The 16,782-nt window shown below is 44.8% G+C and overlaps 1 protein-coding gene across 1 annotated transcript in view; it reads right to left on the bottom strand.

Moving 5' to 3' along the window:
• Nucleotides 1–16,782, bottom strand: part of LOC137637029 (uncharacterized) — a 318,070-nt gene that overhangs the window by 207,732 nt on the left and 93,556 nt on the right. The gene's annotated exons all lie outside the window — the stretch shown is intronic.

Genomic DNA, 16,782 nt, shown 5'->3' with positions numbered 1-16,782 from the left:
GTGTGACCACCAGCGCCGACTATCGGCCAGAAACCGCATATACTTGTCAACAACTCCAGTTCTTCTCAGTCCCCTAGGTCTCTATCGGGGAGGAAGGGAGGGCCTTTAATTTATATATTCACCGGGTAAGTATATTCAAAAATTTATTTTATAATCAAAATATCATTTTTAAATATTAAACTTAGCCGGTGAATATATAATAGCTGATTCACACCCATGGTGGTGGGTAGAGACCAGTATTAATACAATAAAGGTGTATATGCTCAAGAGTTTTTGACAACTATTCAAAAAAACAGACTTAAGTCTAGGTACCTGGTAAGGAAGCAGACTCTGAATATTACTCTGCCTCATTAGTCTGCTTTCCTCACGAAGCCCAGCCATCCTCTCAGGATGCTGAAAGACTCCCAGGAGCTGTTATATCCAGGGCGAACACCCCTATAACAGGACCTCATCAATACCCTTAATCTGGGCGCTCTCAAGAAACAACATTTTGACCACCCGCCAAATCAAAAAGATTGCGAAAGACTTCTTAGTCTCCCGTACAACCCAAAATAAGAATAAAAATTTCAAGAGTAGATTAAAAGGATATTGGGATTAAGGGAATGTAGTGGTAGAGCCTTCACCCACTACTGCACTCGCTGCTACGAATGGTCCCAGTGTGTAGCAGTCCTCATAAAGAGTCTGGACATCTTTCAAGTAATATGAAGCGAATACCGACTTGTCTCTCCAAAAGGTCGCGTCCATAATACTTTTAATGGATCTATTTTGCTTAAACGCTACTGAAGTTGCTATCGCTCTGACTTCATGAGCCTTGACTTTAAGTAAATTACGATCCTTCTCACTTAAATGAGTGTGTGCCTCCCGAATCAAAAGTCTAATAAAATAAGACCACGCATTCTTAGACATGGGCAAAGAGGGCTTTTTAACGGAGCACCATAAAGCCTCTGAACAACCTCGCAGCGGTTTAGCTCTGGATAAATAAAATTTAAGAGCTCTAACGGGGCACAGCACTCTTTCAACTTCATTCCCCACAATCTCGGAAAGACTGGGGATATCAAATGATTTAGGCCAAGGACGAGACGGAAGTCCATTCTTGGCCAAAAAACCAAGTTGAAGAGCGCATACTGCTTTATTAGTGGAGAAGCCGATGTTCTTGCTAAAAGCATGTATCTCACTAACCCTTTAAGCCGAAGCCAAGCACACCAAAAAAAAAAAGTGTCTTGAGGGTAAGATCCTTCAGGGCGGCTGAATTTAATGGTTCAAACCTGTTTGACATAAGGAACCGTAGGACCACGTCCAAGTTCCAAGCAGGAGTCGAAATATGACGTTCCTTGGAAGTCTCTTAAGACTTAAGCAGGTCTTGGAGATCTTTGTTATTAGAAAGATCCAAACCCCTATGCCTGAAAACAGAAGCTAACATGCTTCTGTAGCCTTTAATGGTGGATGCAGAGAGGGAGCGACCGTTTCTCAGATAAAGCAGAAAAATCTGCAATCTGCGCTACAGAGGCACTTGGAAGAGGAAATAGAGGAGGACTTGCACCAGTCTCTAAATACCTCCCATTTCGACTGATAGATCCTGATGGTAGAGGATCTTCTAGCCCTCGCGATCGCTCTAGCTGCCTCCTTCGAAAACCCTCGAGCTCAAGAGAGTCTTTCGATAGTCTGAAGGCAGTTAGACGAAGCGTGGGGAGGCTTTGATGAAATCTCTTTACGTGAGGCTGTCGCAAGAGATCCATCCGTAACGGCAGACTTCTTGGAACGTCTACCAGCCATAGAAGTACCTCTGTGAACCACTCTCTCGCGGGCCAGCGTGGAGCAACCAACATCAACCTGGTCCCTTCGTGAGAGGTGAACTTCTGCAGCACCTTGTTTAGGATCTTGAAAGGTGGAAAGGCATAAACGTCCAGGTGAGACCAGTCCAGCAGGAAAGCGTCTATGTGGGCTGCCTCTGGATCCGGAACTGGAAAGCAGTAAGTCGAGAGCCTCTTTGTCAGTGAAGTCGCTGAAAGATCTATGGTGGGTTGACCCCATGTCATCCATAGCTTCTCGCACACAGTCTAGTGCAACGTCCACTCCATGGAGATGACTTGTCCTCTTCTGCTGAGGCAGTCTGCCAAGACATTCATTTTTCCTTGCACAAATCTCGCCAAAGGAGAGATGTTACTTGCCTTAAATGGAGTTCCTTCTGATCCGTGGACCAAAGACCCGAGCATTCCAGACTGTCCAGTGGAGCTCCCTAACCCAAATCCGATGCATCTGAATACAACACATGGTTTGGGTTCTTGATCGCAAGAGAAAGACCTTCTCGAAGTCTGATGTTGCTGTCCCACCAAGTCAGACATGTCTAGACTGAGTTGGAGATTGGGAAAGAGATACTCTCTAAGCCCTTCTCCTTGTTCCAATGGTTTAGGTGAAATTGGAGAGGGCATAGGATGAGTCTCCCCAGAGAGATAAACTACTCCAGCGATGAAAGAGTTCCCACGAGGCTAGTTCAAACTCTTACAGAGCAACTGTTTTTCTCTTGCAAGTGAAGGACTTTTAACAGAGATTGTTCCATTCTTGTGGGAGACGAAAAGGCCCGAAAAATCAGACACTGTATCTCCATTCCCAAAAAAAGAATAGTCTGGGATGGGGTACTGTAAGTTACGACTTCTCTACGTTCACTATGAGACCTAGCTCCTTGGTTAGGTCTAATGTCCATTAGAGGCTCTCCAGACAGCGATATAATGACGACGCCCTGATTAGCCAGTCGTCAAAATAAAGGGAGGCTCTGAATCCTCAAAAAATGTAGAAAGCTTGCTACATTTTGCAAGGGCCTTGTAAAAACAAGAGGAGCAGGAATGAGGCCGAAGTACAGTGCTCGAAATTGGTACATTACTTTCCCGTCCACAAACCTCAGATGTTGTTGAAAGTTTGGATGAATCGGGATGTGGAAGTATGCACCCTGAAGGTCGAGAGAGACCATCCAGTCGCCTTCCCTTACTGCTGCCAAGACAGATTTGGTAGTCTTCATCGTGAAGTTTGTCTTGACAATGAACACATTGAGCGCACTTACATCTTAAGTACTCCTGCAGTGAACGTGGCTGCCAGATCATTGGAGCCATCCCTGATAGCCTTGTTCCTGCAGTGAACGTGGCTGTCAGATCATTGGAGCCATCCCTGATAGCCTTGTTCATGCATGACATAATTGTACAGCAATACATTGACAGCTGGAGAGACCTTCTTACTTAAGGCTCCCAGGGACCAATCCAACAAATAAAAACTTCAAACGCTCGAAAAAGCTCCTAACAGGAGATGGCCTAGCTCTGAAGCCGACCATAAAATCTTGGAGCGTCTCATGGCCAGGCGACGGGGAGAGTCTACGAGGCTTGAGAAGTCTCCCTGGGCAGAGGCAGGAACTCCCAAGCCGAGAACTTCTCCCGTGTCATACCAGACGCTCGCTCTAGAAGCCAGTTTAAAAGGAGGGAAAGCAAAGGCTGTCTTCCCCAAACTCCTCCTGGTGATCAACCAGTCGCCTAGCAAACGTAAAGCTCTCTTAGAAGAGCGAGAGAGCACTAGCTTAGTAAACGAAGGCTTCGAAGTAGCTAGGCCTAGCGTAAACTCTGACGGAGGCGAACGAGGAGCAGCAGTTACAAAATGGTCCGGAAAAAGATCCTTAAAAATCAGCATGATTTTTTTTTTTTTTTTTTTTTTTTAAGTCCATAGAGGGCTGAGCAGCTTTAGGCTCCTCTTCGTCTGACAAAGTCCCCAAAGGAAAATCAGTTGGAGGGGGATCAGCAACTTCCTCATCTGAAGGAACCTCGTCCGACAATTGCCGAGTCTCATGAAAAGGAGAGACCTGCCGCGGCGGCAACGCTTGACAGGCAATATCAACAAGCAAAAGAGCAGCAGTAGCAGTAGAGGAAGCGACGTCACGCCGCTGCTGAAAGGACTGAAATCCTTGTGACTGACCAACAACAACAACTGAAGTTGATTGACGCTCGACGTCACGTCGGAACTGCCTTGATTGCATAGACAAAGCAGGCAAAACAACCTCCGACTGCGGTGATTGACGCTCAACGTCACGTCGAGGCAACGGAGCCGGTCGGCGAACGTCAGGTCGGGGCTGCGGCGACAGCGGCTGAACGTCAACACGAGACTGCGGCAGCGGCTGAAAGTCAACACGAGACTGCAGCGAGGGAGGATCCATGTCACGTGACTGACGTGAAAAACTACTGACATCACGTTTCAAAGTACAAGAAAACGTCAGCACTAACGTCAAACGGACGAGTAAATACTCGTTTGGGCGGCTGACGGCCAGAGTCTCGTTCAGCGTAACGGCGACTCGAAAGCAAAGGATCATCGTGAACCTGCTCAACGTCATACTCCTCCATAAGGGAGGCAAGCTTAGTCTGCATGTCCCGCAGGACAACCCATTTAGGATCAACGGGAGTCGGAACGGGCCGAGACGACGGTAACGTCTGTGTTGGCAAAACATTGCCTTTACCGCGACCCTCGGACCCCGAGTTACGCTTGCGTTTAATAGGCGAACAGTCTTCCAACGACTGCAAAGGGTCAGAGCTGTCCCAATGGCTACAGCCAGGACGCTGGACCTGTCCTGAGGGGACTGACTTTCGCTTCAAGGGTCTAGAAACCTTGCGCCAAGGTTTCTTTTGCGAAAAGTCTTCGGATGACGAGGAGAACACAGTCTCACCCGTCTTATGGTAAGGGCGATCTTGACGAGAAACGTCCGATACCAAAGAGGGAACGTCTGTACGTTGGTTAAAGCCTCTCGTCCCCTTAAGTCCTACGACATTACTTCTCCCTGGTGCAGGGGAGCCTGAAAGAGATCTCGGACTAGGGGAGCGACAAGCACGAACAGACGAACCCTCGGTCGCAACACAGAACATGTTTTTTGCACTTACTTCACTGATATCGTATTTTTCAATAATTTCACATTAGGCATGAATAAAACTGATTTCTACCTGAAGCACGCAATTCTCCCTTACATCAAAAGGTTAGAATTGCGAAATGAGTCGTATAATGTAAGCACATTAGTACAAAATGAAACACACATGCAAAAATCAATAAACATATATATATATATATCGAATAAAACGGAAATATATAAAGTTAAAAAGATCAGTGACTGGGGAGGAGACTAAACACTAGTTTACTAAGGACTACGTTTTCAATCTCTCACCGTACAGTGCCTTGGGACGAGAATAAAAACTAAAACGTTTTATCCTCTCTCCCCGTACAGAGACTTGGGATGAGAGTAAAAAACTGAATCGAGAATAACGATACTCGCTCCCAAACTCCTTGTACAGAGACTTGGGACGAGAATAAAGATCGGATCGTTCTCTCCTTCTCTCTCTCTCTCTTGTTACACACAAGAGAATGGCCCACTCACCCTTCGTCAATAAACAGGTTATTTGACCAAAGGAAAAAACTGAAAGGACTAAGAAATTGAAAATTAACAAGTACCTTTAAATTAGTATCTAAAACACTTCAGTTTGAAAGAAGAATGAACAAAACGTCAAAATCGATTTACTCTTTCTGCAAAGTGAAACCGTGATTCTCTCTTTCTCTATCGTAACGATAGAGCGCAACTGCGTAGCATAAATAAACCAAACGTTAGTTCATCTTTGAAAAAACAGCACGAAGACTATTCAAGGAATATATTTCTTAAAATATTTTCTAAAAAAATATTCATTTCATAACTCTTACAGAGCAATTGATTTAAACTTAACAAAAATAAAAGTTGAATGGGCTCAACGTTGTTTAACTTCGTTTTCCCAGTTAGGACCGCCTACAAGGAATAGGTAAAGGCCGCATATAAACAAAACATAAAATTTATCTTGATGTTAAATGGAAAGCTAATCGAAGAGGCCTAATAAAGGCGGGTGAGATATAAAATATATAGAGGAAAATCTATAAATATCAACAATAATTTATAAAGTGATAAAATAATTACTAAAAGCCTTAAACACACTTCCGTACACTGAGGGAAGGGTCGGCCATCTTTTCTCTATGGAAAAACCAGAGATAAAAAAAAAGCAAGGACAAAACACTTTTCCTCTCCTTTCAAAAGCATTTCTTTTGAAGATAGAATCGAATAATCCAACACGGCGAAAGCAATAAAACCAAAACCAAGTACTTCACCAATTCGGTAGAAAACTCGAGGTCATAAAGCGAGTGGAACCAACTTGTCGACAAGACCGACAGAGAAGAACTGGAGTTGTTGACAAGTATATGCGGTATCTGGCCGATAGCTGGCGCTGGTGGTCACACCCGCAACCTTCACGGCGATCGCTCGCGAGTTTTTGGGAATCTGTCGAGCCGTCGGAGACGTCAGCTATTATATATTCACCGGCTAAGTTTAATATTTAAAAACATAAGTTACAATAGCATAATTATTTACCTCATTCACATCACACCACATCAATATGCTTATAAAATTGTGCTTTGTCAACTTAGTCACTAACATTCATAAGAAAACATGTGTCCATACAAAAATATTTTTCTTTTTCTCTCTACCAAACTTTCTACTCCTTAATGGTCAATTTTACATTGGTTTTGCTAGAAGTGATAAAATATATACAAGTTAGAGGCTTAAAGCTTGAGAGAGAGAGAGAGAGAGTTCATTTCAAGTATTTAAGAGTTCTTATGATCTTGTCTAAAATATTTTTGAGTTTATTTACTGTGTTACTGTTTACTACATATGCTGGAAGTATTTTCCATGTATTTCTATTTTGTATGTAAAGAAATTGCCACATTGAGTGGTGTTGTATCTTTTCAACTCCAGTTTGTATCCGTTACCTCTGGACTGATTTGTGCTAAGCGTGAATAGATTGATGTAATCTACATTTGTTATTCCTTTAAGAATTTAGAATGCCTCTATTAACTGTCCCCTTACTCGTCGAGTTTGTAGATCAAATCAGTTCAAACGTTCCATCCTCCACTAATTGTCTTAGTGTTGAGCTAGTTTGATGGCCCTAGCTTGTACTGCTTCCAGTCTATCTATATCCTTCTGAATACTTGAAGCCCAGAATTGGACCCTGTATTCAGGATCGGGTCTTACCAATGATGAGTACAGCTGTAGTACAATGTCTTTGCTTCTGTATTTGAATTGTCTCTTTATGTACCTTATTAGTTCTTGTGCTTTCTTTTCCGTTTTTATGTTTTGTTTAGTGAACTTCAAATCCTCGCTGATAATGATACCAAGATCTTCATCTTGGTCCACACTTTCTATTTCATTACCCAGCAGCGAGTAATCTGATTGCAGGTTACTATAACCTATGTGCATGACTTTGAATTTCCCACAGTTGAAAGGCATTTGCCATTTTCTGGACCATTCTCATAGCTTTATTAGATCCTCTTTTGAGAGAGAGAGAGAGAGAGAGAGAGAGAGAGAGAGAGAGAGAGAGAGAGAGAGAGAGAGAGAGAGAGAGAGAGACTGTGTGTGTGTGTGTGTGTGTGTCAAATTACAAAATTATAAATGCAGAAATAAAGCTTGGATGACACTACTTTTTCCCTGTCTCATTAATTCATAAAAATCTATCCCTTTTCGATAACATTGAGACATTGTAAATAAACTTCAGCCCAAACTTGCTTTTTATCAAACATCCATTAATCATGATTACTTTTATGTTTAATTTGAACCAATTATTAACAGGCCTAGACTCTTGCAGATGTTTGATATTTACTTTAGCTCTCAGGAAAAATGTACTAATACATTTACATTACAGTACAATTACCGCTCAAAAATGATAAAGGCAAGGGATAGTGACATTGTCCTATCAAGCAGGACAATGCCCTAGAGACTGACCATATAACGGTCTATTTTTGGGTGAGGTAGCCATGTCGTCCTGATGGAAGTTCCTTTAAAGTAGCTTCCTTGGTTATATTTGATTACAGTGATATATCCCAGAGAATTTTACCTCAAGATATCCAGAATTCTAACTCCTGGCGCGAATATCCCTAACTTTCACCTTTAGGGATATCGCATAATATCAGAGGACGTATTCTTGACACGCCACATAGCTATCTTCACCCCGAATAGCGTTTTCGTTTTGAGAGGGAAAGTGGCAAGAATCGAAGGAGAGCCGTGATTAAGGCACGCACGACTCCTTACTGTTTTGAGTACCTGTATGACGTCACGACCGGGCGCCCTCTTGTCATTCCTTGTAGCGTTAGTGAGGTGCTACAGATACAGTACTTTCGGGAGGGATTTTTTCAGCCTTTTTTATAAAAGGAGGGTGGGTCCATCAGGACAACATGGCTACCTCACCCAAAAATAGATTTTTCGCTTCGCTCAAAATCCGTTTTTGGGCTCAGGCCATGTTGTCCTGATGAAAGTTTACCAGAGCATTAATGTATCTGTGGACTTCCCATTAGTGCCTAAACCGCGAGATAGAATTTTCCCTGGCCATTTAGACCTAGAGACATATGGTGTTACCGTTATACACCATTTCAACTAATCATGAACTATGTTAGTGCTTCCTGCCCCCTACAGGGAAGAGTCATGCTAGACTCTGGGAAAAGTCTCGAGGATTGTATATTCGTATGAACAATCTAGCCAACAAACAGGTATACTGGTCTCATCATATACCATTTTTAAAACAGAGTTTGTATTTGGAAAGGAACAAATGTATGTATTAACTACCGACACCTCCCCCGGTCTACTTGGCAAACTGCATGCAAAGACAGACAGGTTTGAATCCATGTAGGAACAATTGTATAAGTCAGTAATACAATCAAGCTATATAAAATCAGTCGCCACCCAGGACTGACAAACCTGATGTATACACACAAGGAGAAGGTTTGTATAGAAATGCTCAGACACGTTTTATTTATTCAGAATTTTGGGGCGAAAAAGACGCAAAATTCAATTATACATTTATTGATAATCAATAAAGCATGAAGTCAATGTGCATTTTTTAGTACAATATAAAACGAAATTTGGAAATATAATCAAAAGCATAAATAAGAGGGTAATATCAGAAATACTTGTTCATCTGAAAAGAAATGCATAAGCCACTTTACAAAGGAAATATTGTAAAATTTTCCTATTTTCTTATTTCTGTCATCACAGTCTATAGACACTTGCGTAGCAATACGCATGGCATATGTGTAAGTCTTTTATGCTTCTTTCACCTTTATACTTGGAACAGTCCATAGTGTCACTATGGTGACACTTCACTTAACATGTCACTCCTTAGGGAGAGATAATGTACACCCATCACTAAAAATCCCAATTAGTGCACTGTTCCTAGCAGTTTTCAAGCGGCAGGTTTTAGCACACTACCTGCCGCCACCACGAAGTGCTTGATCTCCTGCACTTGCTTCGTGTAGTGTTTAAGGAAAACCCTGGATGACTTCCATCCAGTATATGAGCAAAGACTTTCAAAGTTCATATTTTGGAAAAAATTCAGAGACGAAGCAATCTTTCTCGGATCATGACCTGCAGGTGTGCTGTCTGGATCCGCTCTGGGAATGAAGTAGGTGATCTTCGCCCTTAATTGTTTCAAAGACAACGTTGAACCTGAGGTTTCTCCCCTAAAAAGCTGTCCTCCCTTAAAGTCTGAAGTTCTACGAAGATAGACCTTTAGTCACTCTACTGGACATAGAGATGCATCTTCCTTCAGAGGGCAGATTCTCCAGGGACTCCACTGTTTGGTGGGTAGCTCATTTTTAGCGAGAAACGCTGGGTCAGGAAAGAGATTCAGTTCTCCACTCTCCACTATTTCGCTAACTCTGGCTCCCGAGGCTAGTGCAAATAAGAATATAACTTTTTGGGTCAAATCCTTTAGAGAGCAATTTTCATTGTTCATGGTTGAAGCCAAATGAAGAACCTAATCCAAGGACCATGAAATGGGCCTCGGAGGTGCTGCAGGCCTAAGCCTAGTGCAGGCCTTAGGGATTTTATTTAAGATTTTGTTAGAGAAGTCCACCTGGAAGGCATACAGCAAGGGTCTAGTTAAGGCAGATTTACACATGTTGGCTGCTAATCCTTGTTCATGGAGATAAATAAAGAATCATAAACAGAAATCTGTCAAAATTTCTTTTGGTTTCTTTGCCTTGACAAAGGCAACCCATTTCTTCCAGGATGACTCGTATTGTCTTCTGGTAGATTTAGACATATTCTTCTAAGAAGTTTATACTGTCTTTCGAAATCCCAAACCTTTTCTTGACTGATAAGGAGAGAAAATCATGAGATGAAGGTTTCAGGTTTTCTGTGATGAAGCGAAAGGATCTCAGTTTGTTGAGGACTTTCTACAGATGGTTGGGTGGAGGGAACAGGTAAATCCTGGACCATCTGTTCCAATCTAGGGACATCGCGTCCACTACTTCCGCTAGAGGGTCCTCATACGGGGCTACGTATCAAGGTAGCTTCTTGTTGTCACTCGTCGCGAAGAGGTCAATCTGCAGTCCTGGGACTTGGCGTAAGATGAAGGAGAACGATCCTGCGTCTAGTGACCATTCTGACTCTATCGGGGTAAACCTGGATAGAGCGTCCGCCGTCACATTGCGGAACCCTTGAAGGTGAACTGCTGATAAGTGCCATCTCTTCTTTTCCGCCAGGTGGAAGATGGCCAACATCACTTGGTTGATTTGGGGCGATCTCGAACCTTGTCGATTCAGACATCTTGTTACCACTTCGCTGTCCAGGACCAGTCTGATGTGGATCGAGCAACGAAGCTTCAGTTTCTTCAGAGATAGAAAGACTTCTATGGCTTCCAGAATGTTGATGTGGAAGGTCTTGAAGAGGGAGGACCAAGTCCCCTAGACTTTCCGTTGGTGGGAGTGGACTCCCCATCCTTCCTTTGAGGCATCTGTGTGAACGATGACTGAGGGTGGAGGTGGTTGTAAGGGTACCGATTTCTTTAGGTGCTGGGCCTCCGACCATGGCTTGAGAAGTGATCGCAGACGGGTTGGTATTGGTCTTGTTAGATCTCTTCGAGCGTTTGATGCGTATCTTCTCCAGACTCCTGATGCATCTTTTGATTGTGCCCTCAGCACTGGGTCTGTCACTGAGGCGAACTGGAGGGAGCCCAGTACTCTCTCCTGTTGTCGTCTTGATATACGAGTGGATTTTAGAAGTCTCTTGACAGATCCCGCTATCTCTCTCTTCTTCTTTGATGGAAGGGAAAGGCGGTGTGACTGTAAATTCCAATGAACACCGAGCCATTGAAACTTTTGAGCTGGAGATAGTCGAGACTTTTTCATGTTTATCTTGAATCCCAGATGTTCCAGGAACTGGATCACTTTCTTGGAGGCTTGCATGCATTCTGCTTCGGATGCTGCCCACACCAGCCAATCGTCCAGGTAGGCTATTACCTGAACTCCTTTTAGGCGTAGTTGATGAATGACTACGTTTGTAAGCTTCGTGAAGATCCTTGGGGTTATGTTTAGTCCGAAGGGCATAGCTCTGAAGACATATTGTCTCTTTTGTAGCTTGAATCCTAGGTAGGAGGAAACTTGCTGATTGATTGGGACATGCCAATATGCATCTGCCATGTCTATGGAGACTGTGTATGCCTTTTGGGGCATTAGGGTCCTTATGTGTTGAAGGGTGAGCATGCTGAACTTGCGGTTTACTATGAACTTGTTGAGTGGCGACAAGTCCAGAATGACTCTGAGTTTGTCCGAGTCCTTCTTTGGAACACAAAACAGCCTTCCTTGGAACTTGATGGACTTTGCCCTCTTTATTACTCTCTTGTCCAAGAGTTTTTGGACGTATTCTTCCAGAACTGGGGTTGAGTGTTGGAAGAATTGAGGGAAAGATGGTGGAGTTGCGTTCCAGCTCCAACCTAGTCCATTCTTGATCAGGCTGTGGGCCCAGGGATCGAAGGTCCAACGATCCCGGAAAGAGAAGAGTCTCCCTCCTACCAGAAGAATCTCACTTGGAGTGCTAACAGGAGGACTTGCCTCCTTGGCCACATCCACCCTTGTTGCCTTTGCCTCTTGAGGGGCGTCTAGAGGAGCCTCGAAAGGAGCTTCTAGATTTCGGCCGAAAGGTAGTGGATTGCCTTTCGAAGGCCGGGGTAAAGACTGGCGACACAGGTGGGGTACCAATTGGTACGTGGTGGATGGTTGTGCCACCACCTGGGGCACCGTTGCCGCGGGAAGGTGTTGCTGTTGTCTAGGGGGGCGAGAGGGCGACCTTGGCCTCTTCGTCTTTCTCTTGGGTTGGGGACCCTCATCCTGGGAAGACTTCCTCTTAATCGACAAGCCCCACTTTTGGAGAAGGTTACTATTCTCTGTGGCAGCTTTGTCGACGACCTCCTTAACCACTTCGCTTGGGAAGAGGTCCTTACCCCAGATGCTGGATGATATCAGCTTCCTTGGTTCATGCCTCACCGCAGCCGAGGCGAACACGAACTCTCTACAAGCCCTTCTGGCCTTGATAAAAGTGTACAGGTCCTTGGTCACGGTTGCCAAGAGTGACTTGGCAAAGACCATGAACATGTCTGGGGATAGGAAGTCGCTTGCCATCGTCTCCAGCATGGTTTGAAGAGACATTGAGGCGGCAAGTCTTTCTTTCGTTTCCTGCTCCCGGCGCAGGTGAAAGTCTGACAACTTAGGGGAGGTCTTCGCCGAACTGACGTCCGGCAATGTCGGCCTCCAACTTCCCGACTGAGAAGGTATGATGCACATCCTTCCAATCTTTTTCGTCTGGTGGTAGGGCGAGGGAGAGCGGCCTAAACTCCTCGCATGCGGGACATGGTTTCCCTACCTCGATCACCTTCAAGGTCGCCTTGTACCCTTTTTCATAAAAAGGAAGGCTAGGGAAGAAGCAGCAATGAAGGAAGGGTGCTTCTTACTCAGAGCCGGCACTTTGGAATTAGTGAAGGCCCTCTCCTTCAGCGTGCTGGATAGCAAGGCCTGAGCTTTGGGGAGGTCAAGGACTATGACCTCTTTCGGCTCTGTCTCCTCTTTTGAGGGTGGTTTCGTCCTCAGACGGATGTAACAGTCTGGGTAGGCCCCTAGGCTGGGCCAGAATTCCACATCTTCGACAGGAACTGTGCCCAGCTTGTTGGAGATGAAGATGTTCCCCCGCTGACATTGGCATGTGCTCAGCATGCCTCCACGGGTTGACGGCCGAGAAAGGGGGAAGATCCTTAACGTTCAGCTTCTTCGGAGCTGCACGGGAAGCAGCGAGTTGGTGCATTTCCAACCTTAGCGCAACTTCTTTTTCAGTGGTCTGCTTCCTTAAATCTTGGATCATAGCGAGTATAGACGTTAAAAGTCTGCCTCATATCGGCCAATTGGGGAGCAGAGGAGGTCGAGGGGACGGGCTCTGTGGCCGGAGCCGATGAAACCGAAACTATCTCGGTCCCTTCTTCGTCAGTCTCAGGAGCCACCATCGACTTCCTCCTCTTGATTTTAGGCAAGAGGACTTCTTTCAATGCCTTCTGACACTTCTGACATCCTGTCGCCCAGCTGGATGTCCTTCATTGCATCTGATACATCAGATCCTACCAGAATCTGGACGCAGGGGATCTCTGAGTGAGGTTGAGGGATTACTGCATCCGAAGATGCCCTTGGGAAAAGACAGGCCCTCATCTTTTCACTAGGAAGGTAGGGCCCAGTGGTGTTCTTTTGAAAACCCCTGACCCATTTTCGCAACTTCTCCCTTGCTGCATCCCTTGACTCCGTTGTCTTTTGATCATCAAAAGCCTCAGTAACCAAGTTTGAGCAAACGTCACATACCAAGGGGGGCCCAATACTTCAGAGCTCCCTTTGTTGCTGCACAGTGCGCGTGCGTCCTGCACAGTCCATAGCCGCAGAAGTTCTTACTGCGGACGTTGCAGAAAACACTCCGGCACTTGGGATGGTCCTCCTGTAAAGAGAGGAAAATACAATGAGTATTCGGTGAATTATCTCACAATATTAAGTATACAATATATTGTTTTGTATATAGCTTAGGATAGGTAAGCTAGAAAGGAAGAAGGAAAGACACATACATGTGCTTCCTGTCCAGTCAATTGCTGTGACCTCCCTCAAAATTAAAATCATGGCTATTTCTAATATTAGAAAACCATTGGAAGATTTCTATCCAATAAGGATATATAAGTGTAACCTAACCTGTCTTCCAGATTTTTAATGTTGGGGATTGATATTAGTGATCACTAATTATGTTAAGGAAAAAACTCACTTTCTTTGTATTAAGTGGTCTCACTATAGGCTGCCCATGAAAACACAGTGGACGTTAGAAGAATTATGGGATATCGTATAATCTATACTGTAGTTTTCTGATTACAGTATGATCTATATTGCGATTATACTGGCTACTGTATAGTCATATACTGTAGTAGCCGCCGGCATGCCGGCAGGCTAGCACCTGGGTACAAGTCAGAAGGTGTACTGCCTTCTGGGGTTAATGGGCGGCAGATTGCCGGCTGTCGGTGCGTTGTCGGTTGCCGGGATGTCGCCATCAGTCGGCAACCTCCGTTAGCCGGCGGTTAGGTAGTATTCCGGCAGTCAGCCGTCCGTCCGGCTGCCGGTAGCTAGCATAGCTGCTAGCAGATAGCCGGTGAGCCGCCAGCTGCCGGGGGGTCGCCGGCTGTCGGCAATTTATGCCAACCGGTGATTAGTTATTATTATATCAGCGGTCTGCAGTCCATCCGGCTGCCGGCAGCTAAGCATAGCTGCCGGGTACTAGTCAGTAGAGAGAGACAGAAAGCATGAAAGCAGGATCGTGTAAAGGCTCTGCCTTACTGCCTTCTATCCAGAATGAGGGTTCAAATGGAAGGGGAGAATGTATCATTCAAGTTTCCATCCATCCATAACCTTGCCGGGCTCTGCTGGCAGGGTTTATGGATGGCAGACTAAGAGAGGACTGAAGAACACTCAACAGGGGGTTGGGGCTTCTGCCGGCAGCCGGCACAGCCGAGCAACAGACAGAAAACCCGAGCCAGTCCCACAACCTACCGGCATTAGGGTCGATTGTAGGATGATGGCCAAAGGAATGTGATGGCTAGGCCATCACTAAAGGACAGAGTGGGGGAGCGGGTGAGGGTCCTGTAGTGTGTGTGGAAGGAGCCGGCAGTATAGCCTGTCCTACCTTACCTAACGAGAGACTGTTCCAATATTAGAACTATCCCATGTGGCCAGAGAATTCTATTCCTTTAGCCTAGGGTTAGTTCAATACAGAAAAGAGATTGGCCGCACCCTCGCCGCCATCTCTAGACAAAACGGAACAGAGTTCTAGTGCCGGTGTCCCTCAAGCAATAGAATTATATTCTTCAGCTTAGGTTCTGCCGGCACAGGACTAGTCTGCTAGGCCACAGGGAGGAGGCATCATATCATATAATGCCTTCAGGTGAGGCCTAGGGAGGTCTAGCCTCCTATGTCGGTAGCCTAACCTAGCTAAGGAATACCATTCACCTTGCTAGTCGGCTACCAACTACAGACAAAATACTCTGAGGTTCTGACTAAACCCAAAAACCTGCATCTGCAGTTACAGGGAAAAGACAGAAACACCCTAGTTTTACCCGAATGCAATTCGAGGCAAAGCTGACTAGGGTTAAGCCTGGGCTAACTCAGAGGGAGAAGAGATTGCTCTTAAATCTCCTAAGGAGATTAGTATCGTCTTATAAAAGATTAGGAGGTATCAGTCTCCACTAGAATAACGCGATACAAGAGCAATCGGGGACATGTATGAAAGTATACTAAAGCCCCTAGGCTAGTAGTCTAGAGGCCGTGAGAATCGATTACCTAAATCACCGAAACCCTTTCGTATACTATCTTTGGCAGAGGAAAAATTGCAGTAAATATCTTATATGTATAAAATATTGCCTAAAGCTTCAATAAAATTACCACACTAGGAAAATCTATTATATCATGCATAAAAGTACTAAAAGCAAAACGCCTAGGCTAGGAAGCCTAGCGTAAGCGAGGATCGGTTACCTAAATCGCCAAAGCCCATGAATACTATCGGCATAACATAAAAATTTCCCAGCAATGAAGGCTAAATAGCTAAATTCATTAAAGCTAATAAAACCAGGAAGGTCGTTCTGGCTAACTAAATGACTCATACATAGCGAACGACAGCGTCCATGACGCCTCCAGTTAGGCAGCAGCTCTTGTTACGTTAATAGAACCTTGATTCGAGTAAAAAAACTGGCAAGAGCTTACATTTATACAAAGTAAAGATAATACTCAACTTTCCAGAGGCAGATGAGGCTGGAGAAAGCATCATAAAAAGCAATAAATCCAAAAATACTGTAAGGGCACAGGGAAAACACCGAGCAAATGGCACTACGAATAAAGGAATGACAAGAGGGCGCCCGGTCGTGACGCCATACAGGTACTCAAAACAGTAAGGAGTCGTGTGTGCCTTAATAACGGCTCTCCTTCGATTCTTGCCACTTTCCCTCTCGAAGCGAAAACGCTATTCGGGGTGAAGATAGCTATATGGCGTGTCAAGAATACGTCCTCTGATATTATGCGATATCCCTAAAGGTGAAGTTAGGGATATTCGCGCCAGGAGTTAGAATTCTGGATATCTTGAGGTAAAATTCTCTGGGATATATCACTGTAGTCAAATATAACCTAGGAAGCTACTTTAAAAGAACTTCCATCAGGACGACATGGCCTGAGCCCAAAAATACATATGATCATCCACCCAAGCTAGGACCAAGGAGGGCCAGGCAATGGCTGCTGATGACTCAGCAGATAGACCTATAGGCTCCCCTAAAACCCCATCCTTAGCTCACAAGAATGGTGAGGTTGCAGCGACCGAAGGAACTACCGAGTTTGAGCGGCGCTCGAACCCCAGTCTGCCGTTCACCA

This window comes from Palaemon carinicauda, unplaced genomic scaffold (genome assembly GCF_036898095.1).
Source record: "Palaemon carinicauda isolate YSFRI2023 unplaced genomic scaffold, ASM3689809v2 scaffold5, whole genome shotgun sequence".
In the NCBI taxonomy this organism is placed as follows: Eukaryota; Metazoa; Arthropoda; class Malacostraca; order Decapoda; family Palaemonidae; genus Palaemon; species Palaemon carinicauda.
This window is presented reverse-complemented; position numbering and strand designations above follow the sequence as displayed.